This window comes from Phalacrocorax carbo, chromosome 20 (genome assembly GCF_963921805.1).
Source record: "Phalacrocorax carbo chromosome 20, bPhaCar2.1, whole genome shotgun sequence".
Lineage (NCBI taxonomy): Eukaryota > Metazoa > Chordata > Aves > Suliformes > Phalacrocoracidae > Phalacrocorax > Phalacrocorax carbo.
This window is the reverse complement of record NC_087532.1, coordinates 4,899,039-4,915,310: the sequence shown is the minus strand read 5'-3', so window position 1 is coordinate 4,915,310 and position 16,272 is coordinate 4,899,039. Positions and strand designations below refer to the sequence as shown.

The window sequence follows — 16,272 nt, the reverse complement described above, 5'->3', positions numbered from 1 at the left end:
AGGTCAATTTTATCTTAGTTTTAAATTGGTAAGATGGAAGTGGCACATGTAAAGCCAGGGATGCTCCAGGGTGCATGTGATCATTTACCTTAAACTCTGGTTCTTAACATCTTGTGATTTGGGGGGGGGGGGGGCAAACACATTTCAAAAGCTGCTGTTGCAAAATACAGAGCTAAAACTGCTGAGGGGGAAGGACGGTGTGTTACATCCCTAAACAAACCCGTGCAACAGCGCTCTGCCGTCGGAGGGGAAGGGACACGGGACTGCCCTGTGAGGAGTGCAGCCCGAATGGAGGTGGTTGAGGGGCGCTGGGAGATGTTAGGTCTGCCTAGCACTACCGTGAGCAATGGCCGTGAGAGGATTTAGCACACAGGGGACTGTTGATGGCCACACCTGGCTTCGGTAGCATCTGTTGATCAGTGTTTTCTAACTAGAAAGGTTCATCTGTTGTTGGCATTTACAAAATGTCTTGTAGAAAGCTGCAGTGCGGGGAATTCTAAACACCCCTCAGGTGGGGAAGGAGGAGTTTTTGGCAGCTTCACTATAACTGAAACATGGAGGGAGGAAAATACTGGGTCTTAAGCAGTGTTTTCTGATGTGAGTAGCCTCTGTACAAAAGGCTAAAGCTCATCTCTCAGGGGGAATGTGTCCACAGTCCTATGAGCTGGCTCACAGCAGAACTGGGAGGAATATTGAACTCTGTCACGGGGTGGTGGGTAGGTGTGGGTCTGGGTTTTGCAGTCTCCAAAGGAGAACTGCCCAACATCCGTGGGGAGCAGCGTGAATGCAGACCCCAAGCACAGCTTAGGCTTCCCCAGGCCCCTCAGCAGATGGAGTCTGGAAGCAACCGCAGGCACAGCTGGCTACTGAAACAAACCTCCCTGCAAAGACAAAAACCGGTGCAATGACAACATCCCTTTGTTGGGCAGTTGGCAACTCTGTCTCCTTAGGAGATTTATCTCCTCTGTCAAGGCCTTCTTAAGAGCAGCTTTGCTATAAATACTGAATTTACCAGCCCAGGCTCAGCACATGGTAAATGCCTCCTCTCACACATTTGTCCTTTCATCAGGCACTGGTCTAAGCTAGTTGCAGTCCATGCAGATTTGAAACCTGGTGCACTTTTCACACATAGCTGATCTCTGAATTAGACCTGTTAAATGAATAAACCAGCTAATTGCACATAAATCCTATCAAGGGATTTTTTTTTTCTTCTGTCAAAGAGGCAAGCTTATAATATATGCAAAATGCTTTCAAGAGGTTTTTAGCAGAACCATGTTAGGAAGCAATAGCATGGCTGTTTCTCACCTGGTGCTTCAGAAAGTGAAGTCTGAATTCTCACCCCACCTTACCTGGGCCTCTCTATTTCCACCTGGCTTATTTTCTTTTAATAAGGATCAGGAAGCAAAAAGAGCTGAGAAATCAGGTCACTGGTTGCCATAAATTGACGAAGCCCTAACTGGCAGTACAGCTGTGATGAAATGATGGATGTGAGGAGCAGCTGCCACCTGGGCTGTTGTACTTGTGTGCAGGCACATAGTCCTGGGGGGCAAAGTAAGCTCGTGCACTGAGCTGGAATCCTGCTCTGGTCAGAGGAATGGTTTGGTCCCGGCTCTAAAAAAAGAGCTTACTATTTCTGCTGGTTAACGACACTGTAAATGAAGCCCAGGTATTAATTCATTATTGTTCACACTTTGGTGTCCTTGCAAGGTGGAGGAGAACTTTTACAGGTACGATTGCCAGATGCGTGGTGTCTTAAAATAATCAGGAAATTGCATCTAAAGTGGCAGGGTTAGAACAACGTTGCTGGGGTTGTAAAGTCAAAAGCTACAGCCTGGTGCTGCTGAGCTGAATGCTCCTTCCTCCACCAAGAAATCAATGCCACAATGTCAGATGTTGTGCTCACCTGTCCCATCAAACCAGAGCTATATAAAGCTTTCAAGTGAAATCTCAGAGAGTATTTGGGCCAGATCAGCAAGGTGCTTCCAGCTGCAGAGGATTTGGGCTCTACCTAACGAGGCTAGAGCACTGAAAGGAGTTACTTGCAAAGGAAGAAAAGAGACCAGAATGGGTAAGTGCTGAAACATGGGACTGTGGTTTGTAGATAAGAATTTAAAGTGTGTTAGAGGAAAGTGAATGATTGGTAACTCTGTGTGTTTGGGGTGAGGGGAATAAGTGAATAGGGAACAAGATTCAATTGCTGAAAATCAAGTCCTAAACCTGTAGTGCTAGAGAGGGAGGGAGATGCGTCTGCTCCCTAATCAGGGCTTGAATCCCACTGCAGAGCTCCTCACCTTTCTGTACCGTCCCCACGGAGCTCTGACTCGAAAGGCTCTGCCTTGTAACAGAGTGCAAATGCAGCACAGCCACTGTCTTTATTACTGTAATAATTTGCAGGGATGGCACTCTTTGGAGCAGGAGGAGGCATCAGCTTAGCAAACACGAACTGGGAGGCTATTCTGAGAATAGCAGGCAGCCTTAAAAGCGGATCTGAAGTAAGAAGCAGGCTGAAGAGATGACTGATGAGAGGAGAGGCAGGTGGCACTTTCGGGAGCTATTCAGGTAACAGGATATATAATGGAGTGATGCAAAGGACTGGAGTGGGAAAGATCTCCCATTACCCACTGGCTCTATTTCTAGGTTTGTAGAGGTAGCTTTTCTGCTTTGTAGCCCAGCCTGCTCATAGTATTAATTTCCTAATACGTTGGCTTCTAGGTCTCGTACAGGCCCTGTTTCAAAGAGTTTGTTCTGGACAGAAAGGAACATTGCCATTCCTCTATAATAAGTGAGAAACCAAATGATTCAACGTTTAGCTTTCTCGCTAGACAGTAGCGCCCGGTAGGGAGTAAGCACATCACTCACAACCTGCACTCGCAGAAAGAGCAGCTGGCAGTGCAAGGCATGTTTTCAAATCCTTTGGTTATTTTGAGCCTGCTCACTCATTTTCTAGTACTGTGGGCATCAAAACTGGACCCTATCTACGAGCAGCAGCAACGGTGTCTGACCCAGCAGTACTGTAACTTTCCTGGTTCAGCCTGGTACTGTCGGAAGCTCGCTGCCAGATCATCCACCCGGTGAGGGCAGCTCTGGCCCTTGAGCACAGAGACCTGACCTTACGTGTGTCTATAACGTGATCCTGGCTGGGGTGATGATCTGGACTGCTCGGTGTCTGTGTTTCAGCCTGTTCACCTATCTTCCCTGATTTTTGTGTCACTCAAAAATGTTAGCAATTTTTTTTTTTTCCTAGATCATTGATTTTTAAAAGGAAACAAAACTACAATTGAACAGTGGATCGACGCTTTTCCTTGCAGGAACTGCTCAGCTCAGTGAAATCTTGAGACTTGCCAGGTAGGAGATTTTATTGCCTCTAATGTGGGTAAGAACAATTTTACATCCAATGCTTTTTTCCTCCCTGTTTTCTTCTCCCGGGCACAAAAGTGTCACTGCCTCGTTGCGCACATTCAGCAGCCAGTGCCGTCGTCCCGGGGCAGCTCTGAAGGTCCCTTCCAACCTAAACCATTCTGTGATTCTATGAGCTACTCAGGCTGTGCCCTCTGATGTCCCCGGGAAGGGACCTGGGCAAGCCATGCCACGTTTCCCTGTCTCTGGCGAGGCAGCAGCTGTGGGACTGAGCCGTCCTTCTGTGAAGGCAATCCATTGACTGCAGCGCTTCGTCAACACCCGCTCGCTCATTCACGGGGATGAAGACTTGTGTACGCAGCCTCGCACGCTGCTGGGGCTCGTCAGCCGGCGGCTGCGGGGAAAAGCCCCGCAGGAGCGCAAAGGATGGGTAAGAGCAGACGAAGGGAGTGCAGCTGCTGTGTTCTCCCCAGTGGAGGGAGGATGTTTGGCTTTCCTGCTGCTGTGCAGACTGCAAGGAGACACGAGGGTGGATGGTGGATGCAGGGGAAGAGGATCTCTGCTGGGCGGGCAGCCAGCCCTGCCTGCCCTGCAGCAGCGTCTCAGGCTACGGCCTCTCACTCGCTTTCACAGCGGGATTTAAAGAACTGTGCCAGGCACCAGCTTAGTCTCACCACTCCCTTGGAAAGCTTTTATTACTGTTCTCTTTGTATTGCTGGGTGAAATGATTTCCTTGTAGATATGAGCTGTGGGTAGGTGTGAGAATAAAACGCAGGAACCCTGCTTCCCTCTGAGCACATGGGAACGTGGCCTCTCCCTGCATCTGACTGCTGGAATCACCATGCCGGTGCTTGAACTGTCCCCGTTTGGTCACCTCTACAGTGGGAGACCCCTTTGCCTTCCCTCTTTCAGTCCCCAAGAGGCACTGAAGTGCTATCTGATGCGCTCTACGTGTACTTTGTGCTCCATGGATAGATACAGTCGCAGAGACTAGGGATGTGCAGGGTGTGGAGGAGGGAGGGAAGAAGAAATAAAGCCATATCAGCTGCAGCACTCAATTCTGCTAAGAAAAGCTGTAGGTAAAAAAGGAAGGGGGGTTTAAAAAAACAAACAAACAAAGAGAACTGAGGCAGGGAGGAAGAAAATGGGTTGAGTGAAGAACCCAGATGATAAAAATGAGATACGCAAACAAAATAAACTATAAGGAAGAAAATAATCACAAGGTCCAGGTCACCTCTTTGTGCCACACTTGAAGTTTGCGTGCGGTGAAATCTCCTGTCTATAATACAATGCACAGGCTCAGCTCTGTCTAGAAACACGTATGCTTAATCATCCAGGGTGGCAGTTACTGGCTTAAGTTACAGGAGAGAAAAGACATACAAAGTAGTTCTGCAAAATAAGAACCTTGGACAAAGCCCAGGCAAAATGGCACTTTGCTGACAACAGTGTCTGCAGCGGAGGCACCGCGACCAGCCCGGAGCATCCCCAGGCCCTCCCCTGGTGCCGCTGACGGGGCTGAGCCGCCTCCTCCTTGGCTGTGCTTGCAGTCAGCAAGGTTCAGCTCCGGTTCAGCATCTCCTCTCGCCGATGCTGGCTGTCAGCAACCAGCAATTTTACCAGCGTAACACGGTGTATGAGGGTAACCCAGTTGTCCAAAGAATAATTTGAGAATGAGGGAGTTCTGTGGTGGGCAGGGGGGTGTAGCGTTCCCTCTGAAAATCAGCTGGGAAAGCACCTGGCTTGGTGCCTTTCACAAGCGTAACAAGCGGTCTTCCTTGGTTTCCCTGTAAGGACCAGAACTGTCCTAAGCCAGCGTCATCCTGTGCTGCTCAGAAAGGGTTTTTTTCAGAAGCAGCGGCTCCTCCTCTGCCAGATGCTTCACTTCAGACAGATCAAACTCCTGCTAGCGGTGATGAATGGCAAAGATCACTTCTGCCCACCTGGAACTGTTTACAAACTTGGCAAATTGATTTGAGCTCCAAATATTATTTGCGTGATGGTGTGTTTTGTTTTAGCATTTTGAGAACAAAACACTTTCACTAACATAGTTTGTTTTGAAGGGACGTTTCTTTTGAAAACTCTTTAAGAAAGCTTTTAAAACAAACTAACAAGGAAACCAAATGCTTCCTGCCAGACAAAACATTTTCTTTGTTCATGTTCCACATTGCCGAGTGTCTCAGTTTCAGGGTGACCCAACACAACTTGTGTCTGGACAGGGAAACAGAAACTTTGATTTTTTGTGTGCATTTAACTTGCAGCATATGAGTTGCCTGAACCCCTCACCCCACAGAACCCGCTTACTTTTATTGCTGAGTCTCTGTTTAATAGCAAGTGTTTTATGATGTGTTTTAATCTGAGAAGTCATCCAAAACCACCAGCTGACTCTTGCTTACAAAAAGCTTGCAAACAGTGTCAGTCACGAAGGCACCAACGTCCTACAGCAGCTGCATTAGTCAAAGCAAAGGACACAGCTAGAACTTCGTGCATCAAGATGCCGACACGCCTCGGTTGCTGCAGGCTTTATCCGTGTCTCCTTTTAAGTGCTTGTTCTCGCTCCCCAAAATTTTGCGGAAAGGTCTTGAATAATACATATTGCATTAAACAGGCATTCAGGGCTGAAAAATAAGAGGACTGATTCTGTTAATTCAACTACCTATGCAGCTATTAAAACCAAAATGCAAGTTAAGATGCTTTTCAGTCTGAGTCCCAGCAGTGAAACCCCTGGGGCTGAGCACAGGGAGCAGCGCAGCTCAGGCCCCGCTGCCAGGCGTGGGGGGGTGACGAGGGCGAGGGCACGGGGAAAATGCCTCCGCGGAGAGTCACCAACCTGCTTCTGAAGGCTCTTCGGCAAAGTGTGTAGACCTCGTTTTTGGTGTTTTACGGTGACCTGACGCTCTGTTGTTTATTTAGAGTGACAGGATGAATGTTTATCGAACTGACCCGCTAAATGTCAGGCTGCTTCTGATCAGAGACTTCCAGTATCAGCCTAGGCGGTCAGTGGTCATAGATTTCAAGGACAGAAAACACCACTACAACCTGACTGGATTAGACTGGTTTAACTTAACTGCTGTCCCAAACAAAGACAACCCCCAAAGCTACGCAAATGTGCTGGCTCTGAGGCTACTTTCTCCCAAACACTGCTTACGCCAAGAAGGAAAGAGGGGTGGGATTTTGCTGGGGAGAACAGATATTGGTGCTGCCTTTTTGCTTCCTTCTCACTGTGACCAGAGTCCTCATAGTTTTTAGGTGTCTGAAGCGTTGCTTTGTGGCTGTGCAGAACAGAGTCATGCCTAGAAAATGCCCTGCCGACGTCCCAGCCTTGCCAGTGCGCCAGAGGCACCAGCTGGTGGGTGGACATTAGTATAGGTCGGGCTTGGGCATTTTTGCCTCAGAAGCCTAATGCCAACTGTGTCTCATTTGTGCTATTGTGAGTACACGCGAAATCAAAAAGATGCTGAAAAAAGCAGTGTAAGCTAAAGCTCCTAAGCCAGTACTTCCGAGGGTAGGTGACAAATCCCTGAAAAAGGCCTGCTTGCTAATCAGAGCTGCAGGGCGTTTGTGAAGGCAGGCTCCGAGATGTGCTCCTACCTCCACACTATTTTTTGATTTGTCTCCTCGTTGAAGCAGGTCTGCAAACAAAAGCTGGGGAAGAAAAGCTCACGGGCTGCTGCACTGCTCTTCTGTTGCAAAGCTGACTGATCCATTCTACGGTACTACTTTAAATAAGTCCTAACCTGTGGGTTTTATGCTCTGTAGTATTCAGGTTCTTCTCTCATCTCCTGCAATGAACAGTGATTGAGATATGCATATTGTGGCTTCTGTGTGGGCTATAAAATCACTGACAGTGGGAAGAGCTGAGTTCAGAGCCTAAAAGTCAACTGTCCCATCAAAATCCAGAGAGCAGATGCTTCTAGGTATGCACAGCCTGAACCTGCCTTCAGTCTCGAAACAGGAGAGGCATAGGTCTTTGGGAAGGCAGATATATTTCTCTGTTACTTAACAAAAACTAAAATCCTCTTGCTCTTCAGGATGACGAGTGTTAAGAACAGGCCTCTCCCGTGGGGCGAGTCCCCAGGCAGGTGCCCGGAGGTTGTGAGCTCTCCTCTCCTATTCTGAGACCTCAGATGTGTTGTTCCATTTCTCTGTTGCTCACTTGTCTCACCTGTCCCATGGGATGGATGACACCTTCCAGTAAGGTGGGGAGAATTCATCAGTCGATTTTGTTCAGTGCTTTGAAGCTAACAAGTGCTAAGGGGAGAAAAAGAGACGGTGCTTGAAATGGAAATTTTCCCATTTCTGTCACTATATTTTCTCTCCTTTTAAAAAAGTACATTCAAATGTACCATCAAAGGTAGCCGTGTTGCAACACCAGGGAGAGAGCAGCTACAAGGGGGAGGTGGGAGCCAGAAACCTCCTCCTGGAGGAGCAGATTTGCAGTGGGAAGGACAAAAATGCAAATCTGAAATCAATCCCTCTCTCCCTTCAACGCTTTGGCCACTTATAACAGTTTAAAGTGAAGTCAGTCACTGAGGACAAGAAGAGAAGCTTGTAAATCCATTTACTACTTTCTGCACTAAAGGAGAAGTGGTGAATTAATAGTGGGAATGCAGTAAGTGCACAGATGAGGGGTTCCACATTAGCGGTAGAGGATGGCTCAAAAATATCTGCGCGAACCTTTGAACAAAGAGAAGCGTGTAGGCCTTGGGAGCCAGGCGTAGCAACAGCTTTGTGGACTAGTCTTCCCTCCGCTGCCCTGGCTCTGAGTCTGCATCAACGGTGCAGAGGTGTCTGCGCCACGTCTCCTTTCAAGTCCCTCTTTTGCTTCTGGTCCCGTTGTGCCGGCGACACAAGCCTTAGTGTTGCTCCCTGTGAAACCTTCCCTGCGAAACCTCCCCCGCCACTGTGGGGATGGACGGCTGCGTCCAAAAAACAGGGGTCCTTCCCAGAGTGGTGGAATTCGGCCTCCCCAGGAGCAGGCGAATCTGCTTGCAGCTCCGCAGACTTAACAGCGGGCATCGCGAACATCTGAATTCCCTCCCATCGCCCCTGCTCTCGACTGTGCGTGGAAACCCCTTTCTGCCTGGTTGAGCAAGACCCCGTGCCCGGCTGGACCCATGCTGTGATTCCAGAGCTCCCTCTTCTGCAAGGCCAGTGACCCTGTAGGAAAACCATCGCGCTTTCGGTGTGTTGGAGGCAGCCAGCTTTCCAGTCGGTAAGTTCAGATTCGACTGGGCTTTGCATACACTTCTATTATGAGCAATCAACTGATGTTAACCGTAAGAAACGTAGAAATGAGCCAACTCTGTGCATGTGCCAGCATGTGCCAAAGTTGTCGCTGACAGTGAAGTCCCTTTACAAAAGTCCAAGAATTTAGAGGAAATGGAAAATATGCCCACTTCTGGGCTGTGCTAGATCACCCCTGTGGCTTACACGAGGCACCTTGTCCGTGCGTGCGTCTGCAGGATACAACCTTCTGCAAAACTGGCGCTTCCCTATTGGAAAGAAGCGATTGCTCTGCCTCTGGCTTCTCGCTGTGTGGCCATAGAACTAGATCTAAACATGCCCGTGTATTTGTGTGTGCGAATGAGCACGTACCAGGTTACTGCTTGATGTCCAGTGGCTGCTACTTCTCAGGCGCAAAGCTACGATAGTTGGAAGTGAAAAGGGACCATAATACACACCAAAATCCTGGTGCTTAGGATCCTTTTTACAGCATTCTGCTTACGACTACTTCCAGTTTGTGATGTTATTATTACCCAACAAGATCTTTTACTTACCAGATTTTATCTGGTATGTAAATCACAGAATGAATTACCTTGTGACTACCCCCAGGTAGAAACGGGATGGAGAAATAAGCATCGAGGGGTGATGCAATTAATCCCACTCATGAGGAAAGACTGCCATTAGTCATTTGCAGCTTCAGCACTGGTGGCTTTCAAGGTGTACAAACCTCTCGTTAGATACATTTCATGTTCTGCAGATGGCCATTTTGTCTCCTCGCTGCATGCACTGGAACATGCCCAAGTATACAAAAATGAGAGGAACAATTGTTAGGGCTGAAATTTTTTGTTCGTCTTCAATGGGATTTTTTTTTTCTTTGCATGGCGCACATCCTGGGCTTTGACAAATGAGTCTCACTAGACACTGTGGTAAGCCAACCTCTGCTAATATTCATTATGCAGAACCCACTAGGAAATGGTCTGAGTCAGGGAAATGGAAAACCTTTAAAAGATAAAAAGAATTTTTTTATTTTAATGAGGAAAGTAATTTATAACACTTTATGTTTCTGGGATGTTTTAGAATATTAAATCCAGAAATTTCAGGGTTGTATGTGCTATCAAGGTATTCAAAACTTCATAGCAAAGATATAATGATTGAGCGATGTGCAAAGATACAGACAAAAGACTTTTTTAGATCACAGAAAAGGTATCAAAGGTGACTTAGGGGCCTGATGTTTAAGAATCTGAAAGAAGCCACCAAGGTGGAAGCCAGGTGTGACCGTGCCGAGTGCCACTGGTGCCGTGATCCCGCAGTGGGCGCGTTTTCACCCTGTGATAAATAACCAGTGACTTCTTCCTCTTCCAGTGGCCCTGCAAGACACCAAAAGCGTCTGTCCCACCGTCACCACGGGGTAGCTGATACCCAGCAACCTGTCTCTTTGGCCCATCCTGTCGGTAACTTGCTTCTCCAGTGCCCGAAAAGTTGCATCAGCATAATGAATAACGCGATTCTTGTTAACAGATTCTGTCGAGCCACTCTAATTTTGTGCGCACTTGAATATGGGTGAATATGCTCAAACTGATTTAAATTTAATTTACGTTACTTTTGCTTTCATTGCAACCCACGCAGCCAGATTTAAATAGAGGTAAGTGTGCCTAGGAGGAGTTCGCAGCCATCCAGTGCTTTGACCTTCAAGTGGTATGAGACTTCCAAAAAGTTCTCTAGTAATATGTGTGAAAATGAGATTTTTAAATTTGTGAGATTTCTACAGTAAACAAAACAGAAAAACCCCCAAAGCAAAGAGTTTTCAGTTAAAGGTCTGGTGTTCAGATATTACAAAGGGAAAGAAAGAATATAATCCTTTTTTGTGAGTGGAGTTAGGTCATCTGTAAAAGCCTCTCAGAATATTATCTTCCAAGCTAATCGCTGTATTGACATTTGCCTGTTTCATTAGAGCTGAGTTTTTACTGCTTTGCTGAGGTTAGAACCTGTCTCATCTGTCATGGTGAATGACTGGTTTGTAATTTCATGGCTGTAGAATGAAATAAAAATCTCTCTCCCTTATTTTAACTAGTTGGGTTGAAATGGTGTTCACAGAATTCTCAGTATTGGTGGTTTTTTTACTTCATAGTTCCAAGTCAGATTTTTTTCTCATAGATTTTGTTTCATTCAGTTGGCAAAGTGACAGTTATTAAAAAAAAAAAGTGTTAAAACACATTTGTAAGGGGGTGGTTTGAAGAGTTAAAAATGGATGTCCGATGTAATAGATGCAAGTGCTAGCAAAGGGAGAAAGAAACAAATGTTATCTAAAACTACAAAGAAAAAACAATTTAGGCCAGAAGTCGGTCAGTTATCCATGCAATAAACCTCCACGGCTACTGACTGGACAGATAAGTTCTCTATAATACACTGATCGCAAACTTTGCAGCAAAAGGGAAGTGTCAGGAAAGTTTTATGCACATGCAAGAAACAGATCAGCATCTGAAAGGAGTCAAAAGTTGTCTGCAGAGTCCTCCTTTACCCAGGGTAAGAATTCTTCTTGCATCACGCTAATAAATCCAGAAATGCTTCATGTCGTTATTATGCAAATGTATTTATTCCCTTCAAGAGTTGCTGGATGCACTACAGCTTCTTTTCGTTACCCACAAGTGTTATCTGGATTTGGCAGCAAAGTTGTCATGAAGCATTTTAACTCTTCGCTCGTCGATGGCCTATTTTGTCTGAAAGTGATTTTCCTTTTGCGTCAGTGCCTGCTTTCTGTCCATTCGCTAAGTGGTATTTTGCCACCGGACTTTTAGTTTTTTGCTTAGGTTTTTTTGGTAATGAAGAAGATGGAATGGTAACAGGCAAAACACAGTATGATTTTTCCATAACATGAGAATGCTAATACTAAACCTTTCAAGTTTCTGCCGTGTCTTTTGCCTCAGCGGACGCCGGCTGCGTGACCAGCAGAACAGAACCCTGCAGCCGAGAGGCCCGAACGGGCGCAGCAGAACAGCTTGGGCCAGGAGGCCCGTGCGAGCGTGGAAGATGGGAAGGCAGCAGATGAGGCAGGAGCGATGCTGTGTGTTTTCTGCTAAGCTGGAAGGCTCGTCACAGTCTTCAGCAAGGCTCCTGGAGCACCTAAGAGCGCGCTCTTGGCTAACCGAGCACCGTGATGGACGCCTCCGCATGCACCGGGGACAGGCAGCCCTGTCAGCGGGTTTGTGAATGGTGATGGGACTCTGCTGTGCCCCTGCTCGTGGTCAGGGCAGAGGCGTTTCCAGCTGACAGCAGAAGCAGGGTTTCAGATACAAAACACTTAGATAGCAGAAATGTTGCTGCATCAGATCTTTAAAAATACCGAGGGGTAGGGAACAGGATTTTGAGGATTAACATTTTGTGTGTAGATACCTTGTGTGGCACGTTGGAATTTAAGTCTCTTGGTGGATTTGGCCAATTAGCCTTTCTCTGCATCAGCAATTTTATACCTCCCAGGAGCGCTGGGGGACAGATGCATGAAACATTGCAAAGATGTCAGAAACTGCCTTGTTAGAGACCTGCTGGTATCTCATATAGACAGTCTATATGTACATAAAATATTTTACATGCAGGGCATGCCCAGTCATTTCACCATCAATCTCTCTCCACTGGGATGCGAACCATGAAAATCTGCAGTCACCAGACAGAGGAGCAATGATCTCTGCCGCATTTGGGTCTTCCTTGATCTTCCTTGTGTTAACTAAGCCCTGCACTACTTCAGCTGGTGGAAGATTACAGGACAAGCTCTGTAGCTTTGTTTATCATTGTTCACAGGGAGGGCTGTGTCTCTGCAAACAGACAAAAAAGAAAACCAACCCTACAGAAACCCCAGCAGCTTCAAGTGCGATTCCTGCAATGATCCTCTGGTTAAGAAGGAAACTTATAATTGGATCACTTGTGTGTGATGTGAGGATGTGGGTGTGCCTGCTGTGAATAATCACCTACTTCTGCAGTTCAAATTGTGTGAATTTCAGGGGGAACATGGATGTTATACAATATAGGAGGAGATTCCCCCACCCCGACACTCTTACTTTTGTTTAACAACAAAATACAACATCTAAATGTTGCGAGTAAATGCTTCCAACCCTTGCGTGGTGACTTGATCACCAGAAGGTTAGTAGAAGAGGAAAGAGAGAGAGAGAGGGAGAGGCTGCCGTGGAGAATTTTCCCATCACAGAGATGGTGACCGGAGAAAGCTGAAGGCAAGCCTGCAGTTGTGGCAATCCGTAGTTTTTTTAATGCATATATCTAGAGACCGAGGAACATGAAATTGTAATTAGCAGAGAAAATAGGAGAGATGGAATCAGCCTCTGTCAAGGACAGCTTAAGTGTATCCTGCAAAATGGCTGTGTCAGACATTTAACTGATGTGCATTTTTAGACGCTTATCTAAATTAGTTATTAGAACACAATCAACTCTGTGTCTCAACCTCTGGCGGTAATGTCCCTGAAGTTATGCTAGGGAAAAATTTGCCCTGCTATACAGGCCTCAAATCTCCTTGTGTGTGCCTTCCTTTCTCTTAGTGAAAACAGTTCCCGCTTCCCTCTGCTAAAGGCAATAATGTTAACAGCCTCCAACTTATCTCCTGTGATACCACCAGAATCAGCCGCAAAGACAGTTTACAGAGACAGCAAACAGTTGGGGTTATACAAGTGTAATTGAGGGCAAAATCTGTCCTGACTTATCCTCTGCTTTTTCAAAAAGAAGATATAATTCCACATGAAATTTCTCAGATCCCCAGGAAGAATGTCTGACTTTCTTCACAGCCATGTGATTTATTTTGCTGGCCTCTGTTCTGCAGATGAAAGGTGAGGTTAATGTTAAGTAACAAGTTTGCTCTATTTTCGGCACTGGTACCTTCATGCTATCTTTTCTAACTACGTGACAGATGAAGCAGCTTAAAAATCTCCTAAGTGACCAAGTATTTTATTAATTGCTACTCAGTAATTCGGAATTCTGCTGTCGTGACAACTTCCTCACCGCACAGAGCAATAAGAAGCAGCATCAGCTTTTTATCTCACAATGCACTTACGCATAATCTTAACTTTCTGTGCAAGATCAGTAACAGTGGCTTAATGTGACTAATATGGAGAGTGGACCTAAAAGGTCTAGTGAAGTCAAGCCACAGAGCAACCAAGAGCTTCTGACAGAGCTGTAAAATTGTGTATCTTGTCTCCCATCGAAGATGCTTCAAGCACATTTACTCGTAATGCTGACAACTGTTTACTTATTCATGAGAACAAGACAACTCGGAAGAAACACTTGCATGCAAAAGGCACGTTGAACACGTACTACGGCCGAGCCGTGGCGGAAGGGTGCTGCACAAATCACAAAGCAGTGCAATGCTAGGGCTGCTCCGCCTTTGTGCCAGGCCTTGTGCACATCCCAGGGACAGCCCGGGCTGGGCTGCACGGCTGATGCTCGCCCGCCTGCTCAGGCCAGCGGTGCCCAGGCTTGGGCCAGGCTGTGCTGGAGGGGGCAGGGAGGTCATAGAATCACTAAGGTTGGAAAAGTCCTCTAGTATCATCAAGACCGACTGCCAACCCAACACCCCCAGGCCTCCTAAACCATGTCCCAGGTGCCATGTCTGCACACTGTTTGAACACCCCAGGGATGGCGACTCCCCCACCTCTCTGGGCAGCCTGTTCCAATGTCTGACCACTCTTGCAGTGAAGACATTTTTGCTAATATCCAACCTAAACCTCTCTTGATGCAGCTTGGGGCTGTTTCCTCTTGTCTGATCTTGTTACTTTGGGGAAGAGACCAGGACCCCCCCCTCACTCCAGCCCCTCTCAGGCAGCTGCAGAGAGCGAGAAGGGCTCCCCTCAGCCTCCCCTTCTCCAGGCTAAACCCCCCCAGCTCCCCCAGCCGCCCCCCAGCACACTTGTGCTCCAGCCCCTGCCCCAGCCCCGCTGCCCTTCTCTGGACACGCTCCAGCCCCTCAAGGGCCTTCTTGTCCCGAGGGGCCCAAACCTGAGCCCAGCATTCGAGGTGGGGCCTCACCAGTGCCGAGCACAGGGGCCCCATCCCTGCCCGGCCCCTGCTGGCCACACCAGTGCTGACACAAGCCCGGGGGCTGGTGGAGCCCCCTCGCTCCCCCTTCCCCCCCGGACACACCGCTGGCTCACGCTCCCCGTTATTTTCTCTTGTGCCGCTGCAGCAGGGGATGAGTGCCACCTAAAGACAATCCCCCCACGACTGGGGAGGGTGGGGTAAATTTTGACGTTTAATTGTTAAACCAACCCGCAGAACAGCAAAGCGGGCTGCCTGCCTGTGTGGGGCTGTGGGCGGCTGTGGCACTGGGGGGGGGGGGAGGAGGAGGCTCGGCCCCGCGGGACCCCCGCCTCCCTCCCTCCCGCCCGCCCTCCCCGGGCCGCGCTGGCGCCGTGCGGCGGGACCGGCCCTGCCCCCAACCCCGCAGCGGGGGAACGGGCCGCCTTTGTGCCGCCGGGCCCGGCTCCCCTTCCCGGGCCCGGCCCGCTCCCCGAGCCCCCCGCTCCGCCTTCCCCCTATTCTTTTAAATCACTTCCATCCACTTCACCGATTGGTTCCGGCCTCCTGCCGGGTCACGGGGTTCCCTTTCTCCTCCAATGGAGAGGCTGGATACTGGTATGCGGCTCCGGCCTGGCTGCGTTGCTGGGTGCCCGCTCGGTGCGTGCGTGCGTGAGGGAAGGCAGGCGGAGGCAGCGCTCGGCTGCCCGGACCCCAGCCCGCCGCCGCCGCCCCGCCTTCTCCTTCTTCCTCCTCCTCCCCCTCCCCGCGGCCCCACGCCCGCCCGCCGCTCCGCTTCTTGTCTCCCCGTTAAAATGCCCCTGGGCTGCCGCTGCTGAGGCACCGCGCGGGGACCCTGCCGCTCGCCGCCGCCGCCCGGGCCAGAGGGGAGCCGCCCCCCCGCCGCCGCCGCCGCCCCCCGCCGCCGCCGCTTTGTCCCGCAGCCCCAGGCAGCGCCGCTGATGGTGTAGCGCAGCGCGGAGGTAGGTGGGCGCGGAGCGGGGGCGACGCGCCGGGCTGTGGGGTGGGGGGCGAGGCCCTTCCCTCCTCCTCCTCCTCCTCCCCCCCCCCGGTGTGTGTGTGTGTGTGTGCGCGGCGTCCGTCTGTCGGTCTGTCGGTGTTAATGAGTGCGGGAGAGGAAAAAAGGAAGCGCTGTGCGAGGGAACTCCGGGAAGAATGCCCGGGGCTGGAGGCGGGAAAGGCGCGGGGGGCCGGGGCTGCGGCGGGGGTCGGGGGGCGAAGGCGCCCGCCGCACTTCTCCGCGCTCCCGCTGCGGGGGGAGCGGCGTGCCCGGGTGCGGGGGTGGGCTGTGTGTCTGTGTTTTGTCTGCCTTATGGGGTTGGGGTGTTGTGGGGTTTTGGGTTTTTTTTCTTTGTTTTGTTGTTTGCCTTTTTTTTTTTTTTGCTAGAGAGTGTCGTGTGTCTTTTAATGCTCAGTGAAAGAAGGGTCCTCAAAGAAAGGTTTACTTGTTAGCCTTTTAAATACCGTGAGGTCGGGAAATATTTGACTTAAATAGACACACAGATTTAATCGACTTGGCTGTCTCAAAGATGCACTTATTTTCCTCTCTGGTAGGTATGGAATTGTGAAATGAAAATTTTATGCAAATGAAGTTAATAATAACACTTTCAGTAGCATAGGAAGGGGTGGGATTTTTTTCTTCTGTTTTTTTTTCCCTTCTCT

At 49.0% G+C, this 16,272-nt stretch overlaps 1 protein-coding gene across 4 annotated transcripts in view; it reads left to right on the top strand.

Annotated features, from left to right (window-relative positions):
- Positions 1-15,241: 15,241 nt before the first annotated feature.
- RERE (arginine-glutamic acid dipeptide repeats) overlaps positions 15,242-16,272 on the top strand; it is a 255,086-nt gene continuing 254,055 nt past the window's right edge. For all 4 annotated transcript variants that reach the window (XM_064470535.1, XM_064470534.1, XM_064470533.1 and 1 more), the window contains exon 1: positions 15,242-15,572. The gene's annotated coding sequence lies outside the window, so the exon portion shown is untranslated. The remainder of the gene's footprint in view (positions 15,573-16,272) is intronic.